Source organism: Podarcis melisellensis, assembly GCF_964234715.1.
Source record: "Podarcis melisellensis genome assembly, chromosome: 17".
Taxonomy (NCBI): Eukaryota; Metazoa; Chordata; class Lepidosauria; order Squamata; family Lacertidae; genus Podarcis; species Podarcis melisellensis.
In genome coordinates, this window is record NC_138534.1 from 33,384,019 (window position 1) to 33,403,284 (window position 19,266).

The 19,266-nt window shown below is 43.0% G+C and overlaps 1 protein-coding gene and 2 long non-coding RNA genes across 3 annotated transcripts in view; 2 read left to right on the forward strand and 1 right to left on the reverse strand.

The window, feature by feature from the left end:
- The window catches only part of MFHAS1 (multifunctional ROCO family signaling regulator 1), a 48,644-nt gene that overhangs the window by 19,270 nt on the left and 10,108 nt on the right, over positions 1 to 19,266 (reverse strand). The window lies entirely within an intron of this gene.
- LOC309360377 lies at positions 10,652 to 11,369 on the forward strand. Its single transcript, XR_014164075.1, has 2 exons — positions 10,652 to 10,790; positions 10,911 to 11,369. It is a non-coding gene; the product is annotated as an uncharacterized lncRNA (long non-coding RNA).
- On the forward strand, positions 12,495 to 15,202 carry LOC309360555. Its single transcript, XR_014164211.1, has 2 exons — positions 12,495 to 13,349; positions 14,780 to 15,202. It is a non-coding gene; the product is annotated as an uncharacterized lncRNA (long non-coding RNA).

Genomic DNA, 19,266 nt, shown 5'->3' on the forward strand with positions numbered 1-19,266 from the left:
CTCCTCCAACTACCCTTTCATAACACGAGACACAATCTAACCTGCAGCACAACCATGCTACACAACGTTTATGAGACAGTACTGCTTCAGGTGACAGAGGACAAGATGGTTGGACAGTGCTCTCGAAGCTACTAACATGAATTTGACCAAACTGCAGGAGGCAGTGGAAGACAGGAGTGCCTGGCGTGCTCTGGTCCAGGGGGTCATGAAGAGTCAGACACGACTAAACAACAACAACTGCTTCGGACTGCAGATGGGGAATGCTGGATCTGAAAGCCACCTTGGAAAACTTGCAAGTCATTGCCCAACCCCCACACAAACCCAAATTCCAGCCTGTGATTTCAGAACAAAGGGCAGCTCATAAATCATTTTCTAGACAGATAAATGAAATTTCAGGACTGCCATGGCCCTGACAGTTGCAGTATTTTGCAATGCACATGGATGATTCATTCTTAGGGAGGCCGGGAAGAGAGACATTATGATAGGCAGGAGTGTTTTTCAAAATTATCTCACATGCACTTTCTATAACAGCCTACCCCAACCTGGTGCCCATCAGATATTTTGGACTGCAACTCTCATCAGCCCTAGCCAGAATGGCTAATGGTCAGTGATGATGGGATCTGTAATCCAAAACAAATGGAAGGCACTACGACAAGGAAGATTGCTCTATACATAACGCAATCAATGCTGCTGCAGAAATAAGCACCACTATGCTTCTGCATTAGTGTTAGAGGACTGGCCAAATGCATGCAATAATATTGCCACTTAAAGGCCTTTCACATTTCTCATTGAGTTAAGTGCTCTCGCCCCCTTTTATCTGTACAGTCATGTTAATGGAGCAGCTCTGTATTCCCTCTCCATACCATCTCTGTGTCATAGAATCATAGAGTTGGAAGAGACCACAAGGGCCATCGAGTCCAACCCCCTGCCAAGCAGGAAACATCATCAGAGCACTCCTGACATCTGGTTGCCAAGCCTCTGCTTAAAGACCTCCAAAGAAGGAGACTCCACCACACTCCTTGGCAGCAAATTCCACTGTCGAACAGCTCTTACTGTCAGGAAGTTCTTCCTAATGTTTAGGTGGAATCTTCTTTCTTGTAGTTTGGATCCATTGCTCCGTGTCCGCTTCTCTGGAGCAGCAGAAAACAACCTTTCTCCCTCCTCTATGTGACATCCTTTTATATATTTGAACATGGCTATCATATCACCCCTTAACCTCCTCTTCTCCAGGCTAAACATGCCCAGCTCCCTTAGCCGTTCCTCATAAGGCATCGTTTCCAGGTGTCGTTTTGTACTCTGCACTGAATTCAAAGACTACAAGTTGGATGGTGGAATTATCATTGAAAGTGGTAACTCTTTGGTAACTCTCCAAGGATCCGTGGATTCCCTAGAACAGAGTGTGGAGAGCCACTGTTCTATCGTACTCTGAAAAGTCGGCATAGTTTCCACTGAGGAGGTAAGACCAGTACAGTTGTACTTCGGAAGTCGAACGGAATCCGTTCCAGAAGTCCGTTTGACTTCCAAAATGTTTGGAAACCAAAGACTGGCTTCCAATTGGTTTCCAATTGCACAAGTGCACCAGGGACAATAGGGAAACCTGTGCCGGATGTTCAGCTTCCCAAAAAACGTTTGACAACTGGAACACTTGCTTCCGGTTTTCAATCATTCGGGAGCTGGAACATTCGACTCCCAAGGCGTTCGGGAGCCAAGGTATGACTGTATCTGTTCTGTACCACTTGCAGAGACCTGTTCTCTCCCACGCAAACCCCTGCACAGAAAGCTAAAATTGTTTTGTATGGAGGCTCATTCAGAATGATTCTAAACCCCACTCCCAACTGGAAACTAGGAATTAATGTCTGGTACGCTGTTTGAGAGTGGCTACATATGAATCCCTTCCTTGCCATCTCTAGCCACCTGAAGCAAAATGAGAAGCAAATAAAGTAAAATAACTGAGCCCTGAATCTTCCAATTACCAGCAACGCTCTACATACCCAATAATGAAAAACCATTCATTAATTATGGGTGAAGTACACAACTGTTTCCACCTCTCTTTATTGTGGGAGCGGAAAGGGAGAGAGGGAGTGCAGAAAAAAGCTTGCTCTTCAGTCACCTGTGAGGTAGCAAGTGATACTCCTAATAGGCCTTTAAAGTTCACACACAGATCTTTAAACTTTAATAGTACGGTTACTTAAGCACAGGTAACATACACCTGCCTTAGCGGTTACATTTCACTTTCTTCAGGAAGCTAATGGATAATAAGAACTCTGTAATATTTCCCGTCGTTCGGTCCCTGCTCCTGCCCACCTAGCAGTTCAAAAGCACCCCTAAGTGCAAGTAGATAAATAGGTACCGCTTTATAGCGGGAAGGTAAACGGCGTTTCTGTGTGCTGCGCTGGTGCCGGCTCACCAGATGCCGCTTAGTCACGCTGGCCACGTGACCCGGAAGTGTCTCTGGACAGCGCCGGCTCCCGGCCTCTTGAGCGAGATGAGCACGCAACCCTAGAGTCGGACACGACTGACCCTTACGGGCAGGGGTACCTTTACCTTAATATTTCCTGTAAATGAGAGAGAATACAAGAGCATGGAAGGTAAGGATGTGGGCATAACTCAGGACGTTCTTGTAGTTTTTCACCCTGCAATTACTGTTTTACGACTGGGATTTTTAATACTGTATTTTATTATTTGAAGTTCACAAAGTGCCCAGAGAATCATGCTACTGGGCAGCCTACATAAATATCACAAATAAATAAATCAAGGCATGGCACCTTACAAATACAGGGATGAACCCTGACCCCGCCTTTCCAGGGATAGGAGGCAGGTTTTGGCATTGTGCTTGCCTCAGAAAAGATCTGCATTAAACACCGGTTGCATTCAGATGAACGTATCTCATCTGAATAAGCCAAGATACTGTATGTACGAGTGCTTTTGCCACACAAACAGTCCCTTCACTTCTCCCTTCATACAAGCAAGTGGAAAAATAAGCCACAAGTTGCCCAACCAACTTCTGAAACCATTAACCTGTTTGGGGAAAACATGAAGCTATAGTTTATGGAAGATTTCCCAGTTTGCATGAAGGGTCTGGACTAACCTCCCTTTGAGAAAGAAACACCAAAACCTGCTTATTTTATCCACATTTGGTTATTATTACTCAGCTTTGAAGACAAACATCATTTTTCTCCAGACAGTTTGAAGGAAAGAGTTCTGCTTATGGCATGTATATTTCTCTTGCTTTTGCCTCTGGTAATCAGGTATGGCAAGTTTCTGAACTGTTTCGATACGGACGTTTCATGTTGCCTCTGATAGACACCACGAGAAACAATGCCTCTCTCAAATTACTTTGAATTCTCTTTTAAAAAAACTACTCAACTGTCTCTAGTAATAAACATAAGGTGAGATGTTCATGGTGGAATCAAGTGACAGATCTATTTTGACCATATAATACTGTGAGGAAGGAGAAGGTAAGAATCTAAAAAGATGCTACAACTTATTAGATCACCATTTTTAGATTCTTGCTCTCAATGTATTCAATATGCTAGGAGCACTAATTCCAACAGCCTAATCTCCAACTATGGAATACGGTCTTGAATAATTATTACAGAAGAGAAACACCAGCTGCTTATTGTGGGTATTCAACCCACCACACGTGAGCAACACACACTGCCTCACAAGTAAGGAGAGACACAAAACTCAAACCATCTTATTTACAAAATGTGACATTCATGCTGCATTCTAAACCTCTTCATCGTTCTCATATGGAATCAAGATCAGCTTAGCTCACAGACGGGGGCCAATCTTAATTAATGGCATTGTTGTATTATGTTTTATCACGTTACTGTTATTTATTGCTTGTAAGCCGCTTAGGGATTCATTTGAATGAAAGTGGCATAGAAAATATAACAAACCAAATCAAACATTTATAACAGTGCTTTTGCACGGCTCCAAATTCTCCTTCACGTATTTTAGTAAACATTACAATGGGGGTAAGTCTGATCTCTAGACCACAGAAAGCGGCTGTGACTGAGAGAGAGGAGCTTGTCAAGGGGTCAACTCAATGAAATCTGAACCAGATATTTCCTGGCTCCCAACTCAGTCTCTCAGCCCCCAAACTGCCCTAGTTCTCTGAAACAGCAACAGTGCTAATAGCAGTCCCAACAGAAGAAATCTGCTTCTCATTACATATGTTTGAATGGTTTTTGTAAAGGAATGTATTATGGGGACGGAGCAGGCAAAGAGGTAGCGCTTGTCACCTATGGCTTTTCAGTTTCATCATAAAGAGCAGCTTAACATTAATTAATGCAATTGCAAAGACGACAGATTCCATGGGTGGGACCCAGTGTTTTTCTCCATGTGTTTAAGGAGCTCCTTATCTCTGTAACTCTCCTTTGATGAATGGAGGTTCTTCCCATGCACGGAGCAAAACATTGTGGTAGGAGATAATGCCATATGCCTGCAATGGATGTTTTGCTTTTTTAAAAAAACATTGTGACTTCCTAATGAATGTTGATGGTTGGGGAAGAGCTTTGATTCCCTCCACCCTTGTAAGCAGCAAGGGAGTGATTCTTCCCAGAGAATGCTTAGAAGGCACACTATGGAAATCTATTGCTGAAGCTAAGCAGGACTTGTCCCATATGCTGCCTGGATGGGAGACCACCTGGAGTGCTGGATGCACGCAAGGCACTTTCTGAGCTGTTCAAACATGGGCAGGGTATGAGAAGTGGCATAAATAAAGGCAGTTCTAAGTATACAGAACCAAAATAATTGTGTAGGAAGTCTTCCAAAGTGATACTTATTGGAATGAGATCAACATTACTTTTGTCATTGCATTTCCACCTCCATCTGTCGACGGAAAATGTCGTGTGTTGCCTGGGCTTTCACAGATGGGCTTTTAGAGAAATGATAGCAAGCAAGAAATCGGTGAATCTTAAAATAGGGAGGAGTGTGTGCATAATCTTTTATTTAGATGAGTCCGCAAAATTTAGAGGTAACACAGCACAGTAGACCTGAACATCCCACATGAAGCTGGATGCCACTGGCCTGCACATTTAGTTTCAGTCAATACTCTCGTCTCCCCACCAAATAAAACCAACAGGCACTGGGGTAGGTCTAAAAGGGGAGTTGAGATTTAAAAGCGATTTAGAAGTTTACAATGAGAAAGTGGCAAGTAATAGGAGGCATTTCAGAAAATGGCATTAGAGAGAACAAAACTGAGCACAGTAATACAAGGGTTTCTTGTTTGTTTTTTAAATGACTACTGCCCTCTCATCATTGTGGTATTATTGGTAAGGGTAACCTCGTTCCTTTATATTTGAATAAGCATTTAAGAGTCTGCCCCACAAAGCCCCATAAAAATGAAAGTAATCTATATGAAAGACAATATGAAATGCTTTGAGCAGCAAAAAAAAAGGAAAAGAAAAAAAATATATAAATGCCAAGCATCGCCTCTCATGTGAAGCTTTAAAAGTATTATGACCGCTGACTACTATTTTAACCTATTTTGGTCTATTTATTCAGATTTATTACCTTGTCACTCTCTCTCCTCTCTCTGAGACAGTGTCAGCAACAACCATTTTGGAATACGAAAAACATGACATTTAAAATACATATTCTATTATTTATACATCCCAGTGTCTTCAATCTTTTCATTCATATATATATGTTTCTCTGTGTAGAAGAGATTTAATTGAAGTTTTCACAATACAATTAAAATAACTAACCTACAAGAAATACAGAAAAGAAACTAAAAACTGGTTCCTCCCCCCCCCCTGTTTATATATTACAATGCTATAATTAAAACATCTTGCATCATTTCCAGAAAATACCAAGCTCAGATATTGGCTAACTTCCAGAGACAATGAACTGAGAGCTGAGCAACAGCCACTAGGGACACTTATATGTCTCATGATTCTTATTCGCTGTATAAGAGGTCCGCTTATACTGCCTACAAAAGGAGAGGAGAGGTTTCTTTGCTATAACGATTCAAGTTCCTTCAAGTCCTTGCAAGGTCAAAACCTGTGGTCTTAAATCATAGCCAGAACAGACCCTATAATCTACTGGAGAAGCAGTGGCAGGAGACCACCTTTCAGACTGAGGGCTTGTCCTCTCAACTGTGAAATGTCGGGGGACTACATGTCAACATGGGGGCAAGGCCAGGGGCAAAAGTTAGCAGAGCACCAAATGGAAAACTGTACATTTGTACAACAGTCTACTTTCCACACAGACTCACACCCCCCTCTCTTATATTCCATCCAGCCAAGCAAGTACAGTGGTACCTCGGGTTACATACACTTCAGGTTACATACGCTTCAGGTTACAGACTCCGCTAACCCAGTAATAGTACCTCGGGTTAAGAACTTTGCTTCAGGATAAGAACAGAAATTGTGCTCTGGCGGCGCGACAGCAGCAGGAGGCCCCATTAGCTAAAGGGGTGCTTCAGGTTAAGAACAGTTTCAGGTTAAGAACAGACCTCCGGAACGAATTAAGTACTTAACCTGAGGTACCACTGTAGCATTATAAGAAAGTGCTTGCAGTGATGCATCTAACCATGTTGCTCCCTTGATCCCTGTCCTTCATGGTTAATAAAATCTACCCAGCAGGGCATGTTTGGGTGGGTTTGGGGTGTGGTGAATGCATCATTACAGTGGTAGATCCCACTGTTTTGAAATTGGTGGCGGCACATACACTCTTAAGAAAGCTCACCCAGGACTTCCTGTCCAAGTTATTGGCCGGTTTATAATATCAGTGGGTGTTTTTTCTAGAGTTTGGTTGGATGGTTTTATTGTTCCCGAATCAATGTTATTGTTCTTAGAGTTTGTTTTATCCTGTTTTACTGTTTCGACGGCTTTATGCTCTGAGTAGCCTATACAATCGACGACAATGATGACAGTGATTCAAGGACACGTCCCAGCTAGGCAAAGCCATTGAAAAAGGATGAATAGTCAGTCTAGTGAGGAGTGTGGCCTGGGAAGAACTGTGCATGAGGGCAGGGTGTCACCTGAAAAGAGTCCCGAGGGCCAGAAAAGAGATTCTGGAGAGCCACATTTAACACCTTCGCCTGAGGCTCCCATACCTGGACTAAAGGAGCACCTACATGATCAATATGGACTTCAAGGGCAGTACTGCACACAGCACATTGCGGTAGTCTAGAATTAGAATTTTAAATGATTCTGCCTCTTACCCTTGCTTAGAGATGTGAAGGCCTGGGGGGAAATCAGAAAAAATGGGAAATAAGCAACTGCACCTTTGTACTTTATTTTATTTTATTTTTACCTCCAGGCTTTCACATCTCAACCTTTGCCAGATCAACTGAGCAGAACCTTCTTGCCTTCTGCACTTCAGGCTTCAAGAACTGACTACAAGAATCTGGATTCAGGCATGTTTGTTCATGGCCTTGAAAGATACACATTTGTTGCACATGCAAAATAAATAAATAAATAAAAATTACACATACAACGGAGCAAAATAACACCGTATTCCAAATCTTAGCAGTCTCCCAGAGTGCACTAATATAAACACTGAACCAGATGGACCCCTAATGAAACATTTCTCCCAGTGAGAAATCATCTGTCACATCACTGATATTTTCCTGTCAGGTATTAAAAGAGGAAATACTAAAAAGTCATGCAAAGAAGCTATCATCTCAAGCAAAAACCTTTCATTGCAGTCACATTATATGTAGTTAGGATATCAAGCTAGTCAAGTCAAGTGTGGTCTTATCTGGAATACTGCCAGTCAGCCCCCGTTTTCAAATGGGCCAGTGTCTGCTAAAATGTTAAAGGAAAATACCACTTTACCATCTTATAGATCAGCCTTCTGCTCTCTCTCAGTGGCAATGTTTTCCTTGCCCAGTGCAAGAAAGTAGTGTACCAAACAAGGCAAATTCCTTTAAAATGAATGCATTTGATTAGGAGAATTTTAAATCTACTGGCAATGGCAACCAGATTAATGACGTCATGCATTACACAACTGCGGTTACAGCAGGATAAAAACCATATCCAAAGCAATTTCACACGGTCTTTCACCTCTAACTGCTTTCCTGTAAAATAACAGTCCAACTTCAGAGATGTTTATCTGGAAAGTAACTTTACACATTGTGCTAAGATTCATCCAGTTTTGCAAGTTACAACAATTATGCAATCATGTCATGGCGGTTAAAGTTAAGACAGAGATAGAAGAGAGAAAAGAGCACTTAACTTTAAACCACACAAGGCATTCTTAAGCGTCAAACACTGAGGTTTTTAATCTTCAGAGTGAAATGAAATTTCTTCTGTAATTAGTGGAGCTGTACATCTATTTCAGTCACTCCAAACCCTTCCCCTCCACCAACCAGGTATTATATTTCAACAAAGCAATTTTCAAGGGAAAGACTGCCAGTATGCTACAAATGAGAGCAATGATTTAAAATTAACCACCACTTACTTTCTTTTTAAGCCAACTTTTTTAAAAACAAGCACCCAGGCTTCATTCATTCTATCATAGAATGTTCTCTATACATAGGAGTGAGAAGCAACTGCTGTCCTTTCCAACTGTACCCCATATTACTTTTCCAACTGTACAACCCATTTACTTTGCTCCATAGAATTCAATGGGGGCCACTGAGATCCAAGCCAGCCCCTCTTCCCATAATCTTTCCCTTATTCTCCTGTGCAGGTCATGTTCCTGTAGTTTGTACTCCATGAGATTTGGGTAGATTTCAAATTCAGTTCCCTTGTATTTCCAGAATGTATTAATTTGGAAAGAAAATACTCATTTCCCATCAAAACCCTGAAGTGACCCCATGTCAAAAATGAAGACATTTGCACCCACTGTATTAATGCTGCAAGGGACTTTTTTATGTGTCATTATGACAGGTGGTGGAGGGAGCGAGCCGCATTCTAGTGAGTGAGCCTGTCCCTGGCTATAGTACTGGTGTTAGCCCTCTCACTGGTCAGAGCTGAAGGAGTTAAGGGGCAAAGGGATTAGGAGAGGGAGGCTAGGAAGATGAAACAGGTTTGAAAAGGCAACTGAAACCAGCTCAAGTTAGACTGCTTTTGAAAACTATTGGGAATTTTTTATAGAGTAAATGAAGGGATTTCACTCTGCTGAAATTCATCATTTACAACTTCAAAAGGGACACGGGTAATTTTAACCTGTGATCTCTTTCGTGGTTGATTATAAATACTGGGCGCATATATCTTAATCAGGCATTTGTCCCTAAAAAGTGTTAGGAGAGACATTCAATTTTAAACTAAAAGGAAACTGAAGGAAAATAGAAGATCAAAGAAGACTTATTCCTAATAACACACGGACAGTAAATTGTAGACATATGATGGATCTTGAGGAAGTCCCCCCAGAACGAGATTAGCCAAGCAAAATTTAAACCGAAAACTCAGAAAAAATGCCAAGATGGATCAAGAAATCCATCAAGAAAATTAAAAATGGAAAAACCAAGAGAAAATGAAGATAAATGAAGGAATGTGAATGAGGGGAAATCAAGTTTTATTTACCTTTCAAACTAATTAGTCTTTGGATGAAAAGAGGAAGCACATGAAAGGGTACATGGATATGAAGTCCGCTTAAAGAAGAGGGAAGATGAGTAGGGAAAATAGAAGGCTTTTCTTTTAAAAGGCAACTAGAGAAGTCATTTCATGAAGGAAAAGTTTGGTGGTTTTATTGCTGAAGCTAGAAATGTGCAAGTGGGAAAAAAAGAAAACAGGGCGAGGACAAAAACATTCCTTCTAATTTCATGTGGGCTCAGGTTGCCTTGGAAGGAGAGAAAGACAGGTAAGTTAAAAACTTGCTGAAAAGGCAAATAATGCATTTTGAGGATGAACCTGCTGGTGGCGACTGGAGAGTGACTGCTCAGGGACATGGCAAGTCCAGGATCCTGAGGAAAAGTGCTTTCTCCGAAGGAAGTTCCTGAGAGTGGCTAGAGTGCTGGATTAGGACCTGGAAGACTTGAGTTCAAATCCTCATTCTGCCATGAAGCGCTCTATCTCTCAGCCTAACCTACCTCACAGGGTTGTTGTGAGGATCCAATGAGGAAGCAGACTAGAACATCAACTCCACTAAGCCTTTCCAGCAGAACCAGCAAGATTTTGAAAAGAAATGGGAAATGGAGCTCAAAAGGTAACTATGGAACAGGCCGGGCAAGATTACCCCTGATGTGTAACATGGCTCTCTGGTGATAATAACCAAGGTTTTTGCTGAAGCGGAGCTGCGCAGAGAGGGAAAGCTGTGCAGGGCCCTTCAGCGAAGCGGCAGGATAAACAGAGCCCCTTCCATTTCCTGCCGCTTTGGTGGAGAGGCGCTGCGCAGAGAAAGAGAGGACATTTTTTTCTTGTTCTCCTCCTCTAGAACTAGGTGTGTCCTATAGTCGGGTGCATCTTATTGAGCGAAAAATACAGTATATTGTCTTCCTTCTGCAACTCTTTGTGCAGACTTTTTCAGGTCACAGGAGAAGGACGATCACACCGCCATGAGCTCACTGGAGAAAAGGTAGGTTACTGATGTAGTAATACATAAAATATACAAGTTCCTAAGGAGCTTGCACTTAGCAACATTGGTCATTCAGTCATTCTTTTCAGATGAGCTGGGAACTGAAGACGCCAGGTGGCCGCCATTCCTGTTTCCAAGGGAACTTCTACTGTCGAGATGTCACTGCAGAGAAGGCCTTTTCCTGTGTCGGTCCACAATGAGGTACACTTGCGGGCGGGACAACACTCTTTCTTTTGTTCCAGATCTTCTGTTTTACAGACGTCGCAGAGTTCACTGTGTCTGAGGCAGAACTGTTTTGTTAACTCCCAAGATGCAAAGTGAGTAAGAGCTCTTGATACATCAAGTAAAAACCTGCAGCAGTGTATTATTGAGAGAAACATGCATTTTGACTGCACGGCTTTAGGTAACCTGCTGTTTTTGGTCTTCTGTTTCTGTAGGAGAGAGAAAAGGTGCTGAAGATCCCAGTCTCTTCCAGGTGCATCTCATTGACACCCTCTCTTGACAGTTGTGTCTGAAGAACCCACAACACTCAGATGAAGCCGCCTCTTCCTGCAGAGTCACAGAAGTCATGGTGGACGTATTTTACAAACAAACAAACAAAAACTGAGAAAAATACCAAGATGGAGATTTTAAAGAGAATCAAGAAAAATGAAAATACTTAACGAAAAGCCAAGAGAAAATGAAGATGAAGGAAACTTCAAACTAAGGAGACTTTGGATGAAAAGAAGGAGCACATGAAAGGGTACATGGATATGAAGTCCGCTTAAAGAAGAGGGAAGATGAGTGGGGAAAATAGAAGGCTTTTCTTTTAAAAGGCAACTAGAGAAGTCATTTCATGAAGGGGAAGTTTGAGTTTTTTGTTGCTGAAGCTAGAAATGTGCATATGGGGGGGGGGGGCAAAGAAGGCAAGGAGAGGACAAAGCCGTTCCTTCTAATTTCATGTTGGCTCAGGTTGCCTTGGAAGGAGAGAAAGACAGGTAAGTTAAAAACTTGCTGAAAAGGCAAATAATGCATTTTGAGGATGAAGCTGCTGATGGCGACTGGAGAGTGACTGCTCAGGGACATAGCAAGTCCAGGATCCTGGGGGAAAGTGCTTTCTCTGAGGGGAGTTCCTGAGAGAGGTTAGAGTGCTGGATTAGGACCTGGGAGACTTGAGTTCAAATCCTCACTCTGCCATGAAGCGCTCTATCTCTCAGCCTAACCTACCTCACAGGGTTGTTGTGAGGATCCAATGAGGAAGCAGACTAGAACATCAACTCCACTAAGCCTTTCCAGCAGAACCAGCAAGATTTTGAAAAGAAATGGGAAATGGAACTCAAAAGGTAACTATGAAACAGGCCAGGCAAGATTACCCCTGATGCATAACGTGGCTCTCTGGTGGTAATAACCAAGGTTTTTGGATTTTATGTTATTTTTTTGCTGCATAGCTCAGACAACACAAAGTGTTGACTCCACACAAAAAACTTGGTTCCTCCAGCACTGAATGCCAATTTTAAAACCAGTCAGCTTCCTTTGCCAGTAACTTCACACCTGGAAATTAGTTCTGCAGTTGAAGGAAGGTAACTATTAAATACTTTTGACTTTTCAAAAGGTGGCGGCTTCTAGGTGAGCATCTCGTGTTTTGCTGGAGAGAAACTCTCTTTTCCACCTGCATTTCTTGTGCTAAGACACTTTAAAGTCTTAAAGGTATGTTTACCTTACAAACTAACTAGTCTTTGGATGAGGACAACTCAGTGATCTTTTTCAGTGCAATGCTTTTGTACTGGTCTCTCCGTTTTAATCTCTTCATCCGCTTCTTGAAAAAATGACTGTCAAAATGGCACTCTTTGACTGAACCACATCTAGGTGAGTATCCCTTGCTTGACTGGCAGTGGCGTAGCGTGGGTTGTCAGCACCTGGGGCAAGGCAAGTAATTTGCACCCCCTAACCCGTGGATTTGCGCCCCCTAACCCTAACCCCCAGATGTTGCGCCTGGTGCGGCCGGCCCCCCCTGCACCCCCCACGCTACGCCACTGTTGACTAGGGAGGAAATACCTAGTCAAAATGGTACTCTGTGATTCCTCATTCGTTTTAAGGTTGCGGCAAGACGGTTTGCGACTTTTTACCACAAAGGATTCTTCTGTATATTCCCATCCTAAAATGGAGCCTTTAACTCTGGAATATGTCTCCAATGTGTCTTGCAAGTGGAGCTGTACTGAAAGGACTAGCCTTTCCAGCAGCAACGACAAGATGACATAATCCCCCTTGCTTGGCTAGGGAGAAAATCTCTATTGTGTTCCGTCTGCAACTCATTGTGCTGAGACTCTTTCAGGTTGCAGTGACAGAGTTGTCAGAAGAGGCCCTATTCCGTGTCACCACATTGAGGCTCACCTGCTGGTAAGATAAACCAGGGACTCTAGATCGCAGACCAACAGAAGGAGCTGCCAGACACATGAAGCCAAATGGACAAACAAAAGGGTGAGCATTGAGCAATCTTTCCTCTTTCCACATACCAAGCTTAATGGCAGAGATTGAAGTCTCTTTTGTGCCCCTCTAGATCAAGGGCCTGAAGCTGAGGCTCCAAGACTTTGGCCACCTCATGAGAAGAGAAGACTCCCTGAAAAAGACCCTGATGTTGGGAAAGATGGAGGGCACAAGGAGAAGGGGACGACAGAGGACCAGATGGCTGGACAGTGTTCTCGAAGCTACCAGCATGAGTTTGACCAAACTGCGGGAGGCAGTGGAAGACAGGAGTGCCTGGCATGCTCTGGTCCATGGGGTCATGAAGAGTCGGATACGACTAAACGACTAAACAACAACAACAAAGATCAATGGCTCATCCAGCTTCAGACAAAAATGGCAGTCAAAATGGTATTCCATTGTTCAAGGATATTTAGGTCAGTACCCCTTGATTTACTAGGGAAGAAATCTCTTATCGTGTTCCATCTGCAACTTTTTGCACTAACATTGTTTTCTGCTAAGACTCTTTCAGGTTGCAGTCCCTGACTCGTCAGAAGTGGAAGCCCTTTGCAGCAGATTTCTTCATAACTCTTAAGGTTTTTCTTTTTCCTGAGAGAACATTCACAGAATGTTCTCTCAGGTTTTGCTTTTCCCCTTGTTGCATTGCTCAAAAAAAAAAGCAAAAGACACTGGCAGTCGGCGCTCCTGGTTCCCAGGACGGGGTTCAAATCCCTGCGGTGTCCATGCTTACTTCCAATGCAACTGCTAACTCACTCTATCCCTCTCTGTCTCTCTCTGTCTCTCTCTGCCTCTCTCTCCCACACTGCCCAAATAACAATTGGCTCCCTTTTTCTTAAGCCCAAGTATTAGCATGGGAGGGTGGTGACTTCAGTGGCTGAGCTTGATTCTTAACTCCACCGTTGCACCAAAGGACCATTTCAAGCACCAAGGTTTCCAGGACGGGGTTCAAGTCCCTGCGGTGTCCTCGCTAACTTCTAATGCAACCATCATGCCCCTCTATTTTCCCCTATATCACTCAAATCCCAAAGTATCAGCATGGGAGTGTTTTTGTGTGGGGATTTCAATGAATAAGCTTGGTTCTGAACTCCGTCATGGCATCTAAGGACCAATTCAAGCAACCTTTGCCCTGTGCCTGCTGCTCTAATGATGCTCCCCTGATGCATCTCCAGGTGTGTCTAGATAGGCTGGATCCTGTGGGTGCTTCCTCTCCTAGCATTCCCAGGTACTAAGGAGTACTACTCCCTTAGTGCTTTTTTAAAGAGAGTCTAATTTCACATCTATGTTTGTTTAGGAAGCAACATGCACACACACAAAAAATGCAGCCTATTTAAATTATGTGGAAAATGGACAAGGTCTCAATGACAGAGCAACTGGTACCACATGCACACATTAGCAGAACAAGCAGGTCAGTGTCCTCCTTTGGAGAAGACTTGTGTCCATCTGAAGGGCTATCAGAAGGTTAGGATAAACTCAGGTGGCCGTTCTCTGTCTGATGACCTCTATTTGAATGGCTGTCTATTCCAAATCTGGGTTAAAAGTAAAGGAAAGCAGGGGCCCTGGAACTGCCCATCAGAAGCCAGCCCCTTGGCAGAAGACTGAGCCCATGCACACAGGCCCTGGTTCTCCCCACTACAGTGAGATGTATAGTATTCCTCTATAAAAATTGTAGGGTGATATCTAACATTAGTCCTACTCAAGAGTAAAATCATGCATCCAGCTAATTCATACCCAGACTCACCGAAACCAATGGGTCTACTTTGTATGACTCAGTAGGGCAGTAATCATTTTAAAATATGCATCTATATACAGCATTTGCAAATTAGTCTCCTCTTTCTTTCTTTTTAAGCCATGTGTCAGTGGCCATTATAAGAAAATAGGCCAATTTCTGCAATTCGGAGAATCTAGCTGGATGCTGAAGGGCAACAAAGTTTAGTGAGCAGGAAGAACTTGTGGACGGAAGCAGTTCAGACTCCGAGGCTGAAGCAGAGGAGGGGCGTCAAGAGACTGATGAGGAATCCAGGGAGTCTCTCTCTCCTCCTGCGACAAGCTCCCCTCCAGCCTTGTCTCCAAGAACGCACAGAATAATGAGGAGAGTGGAGCAGAGGCCAGAGATGCTCAGATGCTGTTTGAGACTGCTTGGGAGAGGAGGAGCCTTAGAAGGCAGGGACCTCAGTCCTGACAACTGCTCCACAGGGGCAAAACCTAATGGGAAGTGTTGCTGAGTTGTATGTTCATTTCCTCAAATAAAAAGTCAACTGGGCACTGACAACTGGCCTTGCTTCTTTGTGCTGACCTGCATCTGACTCCAGCCCTGGCAGCCTGGCCCTTTGTTTCCCCCCTGATCATCCCCACCTAACTCTGCTTAGAAGGAAGTCCCAGTGATCCGGCCAGTGTGCTTTGGGGGCACAGCTATAACACAGTGGTGGAGAGTGTGTGTTGTAGGGAGGAGGTCACAGATTTCCAGATATGGCTGCTGGAGGAAATCCTTAGAGAGACACTGACAGTCATTGATGCAAAGCCAGATGGCCTAATTCAGTTATAAGGCAGCTTCCTTTGTTCCTATGCTTAGGGTTGCAGCCATGAAGCTCAATTCCACGGATGAATTGGGTGGGGCTTCCTCCCAAGGAAGCACACAAGATGGCAGCTTAGGCTTGCGGTCTAGGAGTATCCACAGTGGCATCATTCATAGAATCATAGAATTGCAGAGTTGGAAGGGACCCCGAGGGTCATCTAGTCCAACGCCCCTGTGATGCAGGAATCTCAGCTAAAACATCCATGACAGGTGACCATCCAATCTTTGCTTCCAAACCTCCAAGGAAGGAGAGTCCACCACCCTCCTAGAGAGTCTGTTCCACTGCCTAACAGCTCTTATTGTCAGAAGGATCTTCCTACACTTAGTCAGAAAGGCCTCTATGGGCATATATGGGCATTGTTGGCAATCAATGCCACACAGCATGGCATTACCCTGGCCCCCTACTCTAAGTAAGTTGATTTGATAACAACAAAAACAGGACATAAAATCATGCTTGGTCCTGGTTTATTTCACTAACTACAGTCAAACCAGATATCTCTGAGTGTGGATGTCACGGGAAACTGTGGTTAGTTTGAAATCAAAAGGACATCTTTCTGATCTCGTCCAGTGGCATGCAAATGAAGAGAAGCATACATGCCTGATACTTGTGCAGACTCATTCACGTTATTGGAAAATGAGATGTTTTTAACAACTGAAGATGGGGTAGGTGCACTAGAGCAGTGTTTCCCAACCTTGGGCCTCCAGCTGTTTTTGAACTACAATTCCCATCATCCCTGACCACTGGTCTTGCTAGCTAGGGATGATGGGAGTTGTAGTCCAAAAACAGCTGGAGGCCCAAGGTTGGGAAACACTGCACTAGAGTTAAGCTGTAACAGCTAGCCAGTGCAGTTTTGGTTGGGAAGGGATTAACAGGGGAAATGCTGTCTCCCAGCTTCCTGCTGAAACTTACAAATGATCAACAATGCAACTGCTTGACCCAGCAACCGTGAACAGACGCTATTCTGTCACACAAGGCTGGTTACACTCTCCCTACTAGACATGTTTGGGAGCACAAATGTAAACGCGAGCTCATTAAGTATTGCAAATATGTGCCGGCATTTGCAAATTTATTTAGGGTCTTTTGTTTTAAAGTGGAAGGCTGGAGTATGATTTCCTTCTAACTGATACCATACTACAAGCAAAACACTTGAGAAAGTCCTAAGAGCAGGGGGGACACAGGGGTCTGGAATTGCTCCCGGGGAAGTCTTCCAGTGGCTCAAACATTACTAGTAAGGCCACCAGGGATTTTGAGTTGCAAAGAATTAATCTTACAAGAGTACTTGAGGCAGGTAGTGAGTGGTGTGCAACCTTACAAATGTAAACAAACACTTTTTCAAAGATCATAACTTGGGTTTAAAAAACACTGTGATGGCTGCATTCCTAAACACATTTACTTGGGATTAGATACTACTGGACTGACTTCCAGGATTGTGTTGTGTTTATCACTTTAAAGTAAACATGGAAGTTGATGTTCCAAATTGGGGAAAATTATGCTAAAATAATACTGAATTTAACATTTTAAAAAGCTATAATACCTTTTAATCTAGTCTTCTTCGTGACACTGTAGTTTGTGTAGGATCAATTATTTTGACATACCTGTTTCTGAGAGCCCTGTACCATGTGATATTTGGAATGTAGATTAGACTCTTGAAAACTAAGAGATTTTCTTATCAGTATAGTTCAGTGTCAGCTTTAGACCTCAAAGCAGCATCTTTAACATTACAGGACCAGCATTCTCCTAGATATTTTTAGTCCTCAGCATCCATCTGCATGGGACTTTGTACCACTGGACCTCTTCTCCTTTCACTCATAGTGGTATTTGCCTATTATGGAGGCTCGTTGGAGAGGTTTAGTTCTTCTGCCGTACCATGCCTCTTCCATTCCACTTTCAAAGAATATGTTTCTTGTATTTCATAGTCAGCTCTCTGATGCAATGGCTGGATTCTTGAGTTCTGAAGATTGAGATGAGCTATATACTATGAACAACTTCATTGATTGCTTTCATTTGGGAGAAAACAGGCGTAGCTTCTCCTAAACATGCAGTTCCTCATAAGTTGAACAAACAAAGTAGCTTCATAACGGCCAATGCTGTCTCCCCACCCCTCCATTGCTGTTGTATCTGAACAAATTGTGAGCACAATGCTCTAATTCAGAAACGATCACAACTGTTGACAATAATGTCTCTGTCTCTCAACAATCCTGTAACTTTGCACATCAAACCTGCACATTTGATACCTCTGCATGTTGTTTTGATACCTGCCCAGGTACCTTTTTTGCATGTAGAAAAACAATTCAGGTTGAAGGCTAGGCTAGAACCTTTCTCCCTTATGAGCTAGTTTTCTAACAATCAGATCTCATTCATGTTTACTCAAGAAATAACTTCACTGATTTCAGAAGGATTTATCACTAAGTAAACATGCATAGGACAGCAACACAAATTCAGGGAATTGTTTACAGAAAATTTTATTAGAGTCTCAACAGAGCCAAACCACATAACATACACTAGAAAACGATCTGCCTATTTCAAGAGGGGTGTTCACAAGATTCCATGACTTTAGCACAAATTAATTAATCTGGAAGAAACATGAACCCTAAATCCTACCCTTTTAGTCACTAAATGGGATTAGGACTATAATAACCATTCCACACTTTACAGAACTTTCTCAAAAACCACTTAACCAATCAGTTAACTCCTTAACCCACTCCTCTTCCCATAATCCGGGTGACTGGGGAGATCCTGGAAGCCGCACGCTTTGCATCATTTAGTGACTCAGACAGCATGCATTAGATTCTTTAGAATATATTCAGGCGCACAATGAGACAATTGTAAAAAGACAGCAATGCAAATCCTCAATGGGGTATGCAAGAGAGTCTCTGAAATGTGCTTATCTCATCGGTAATCTTCTGCATGCTCCTTTATTGTCACATCACGCTGTCTGGTGTTCTTAAATTCACAAGGCATACCTAAAACTGGAACCCCAAGTTCAACATAAAAAGCTCAGGCCTTAAATAAACGCTAAGTTAGGTGGTCTTTTTAACATAGAAGATCGTTCTTAATCAGGGTGCTCAAAATAATTTTTTCTGACCATTTCCTAAAACCCACACACACACACCCTGCCCCTGGTCCCATTGGCGAATATTCCAGTTGGCGAATATGCTTTCCCCACAGTGACCCTATCATGTAACACTGTTCCCATAGGGCAGTGCTAACTAACTTGTGGCTCTCCTGTGGCTGTTGGACTCCATCTCCATAAACCCCAGCCAGTATGGCTAACACATCAAGGATAGTGGGAAATAAGAGTTCAACAACACTAGAAGGCCACCAGTGTTCAAAATTCATTTTGCAACTGGCTATTGGCCACTTGTGAAGCAAAGATGCCCATTCACCAGGATGGCACATGACGTCAACATCTGGAGGTGCATGCCTGGAGATCCTTGGATCTTGACTGTTTTCACATACTAGCAATGCATCCTGTAAAATTACTGTATTTTTTGCTCTGTAAGACGCACCAGACCATAAGACGCATCTAGTTTTTGGAGGAGGAATACAAGAAAAAAAATAATCTGAATCTCAGAAGCCAGAACAGCAAGAGGGATCGCTGTGCAGTGAAAGCAGCAATCCCTCTTGCTGTTCTGGCTTCTGGGATAGCTGCGCAGACTGCATTCGCTCCATAAGACGCACACACATTTCCCCTTACTTTTTAGGAGGGAAGAAGTGAGTCTTATAGAGCAAAAAATACGGTATATTTTATCTGCACAGA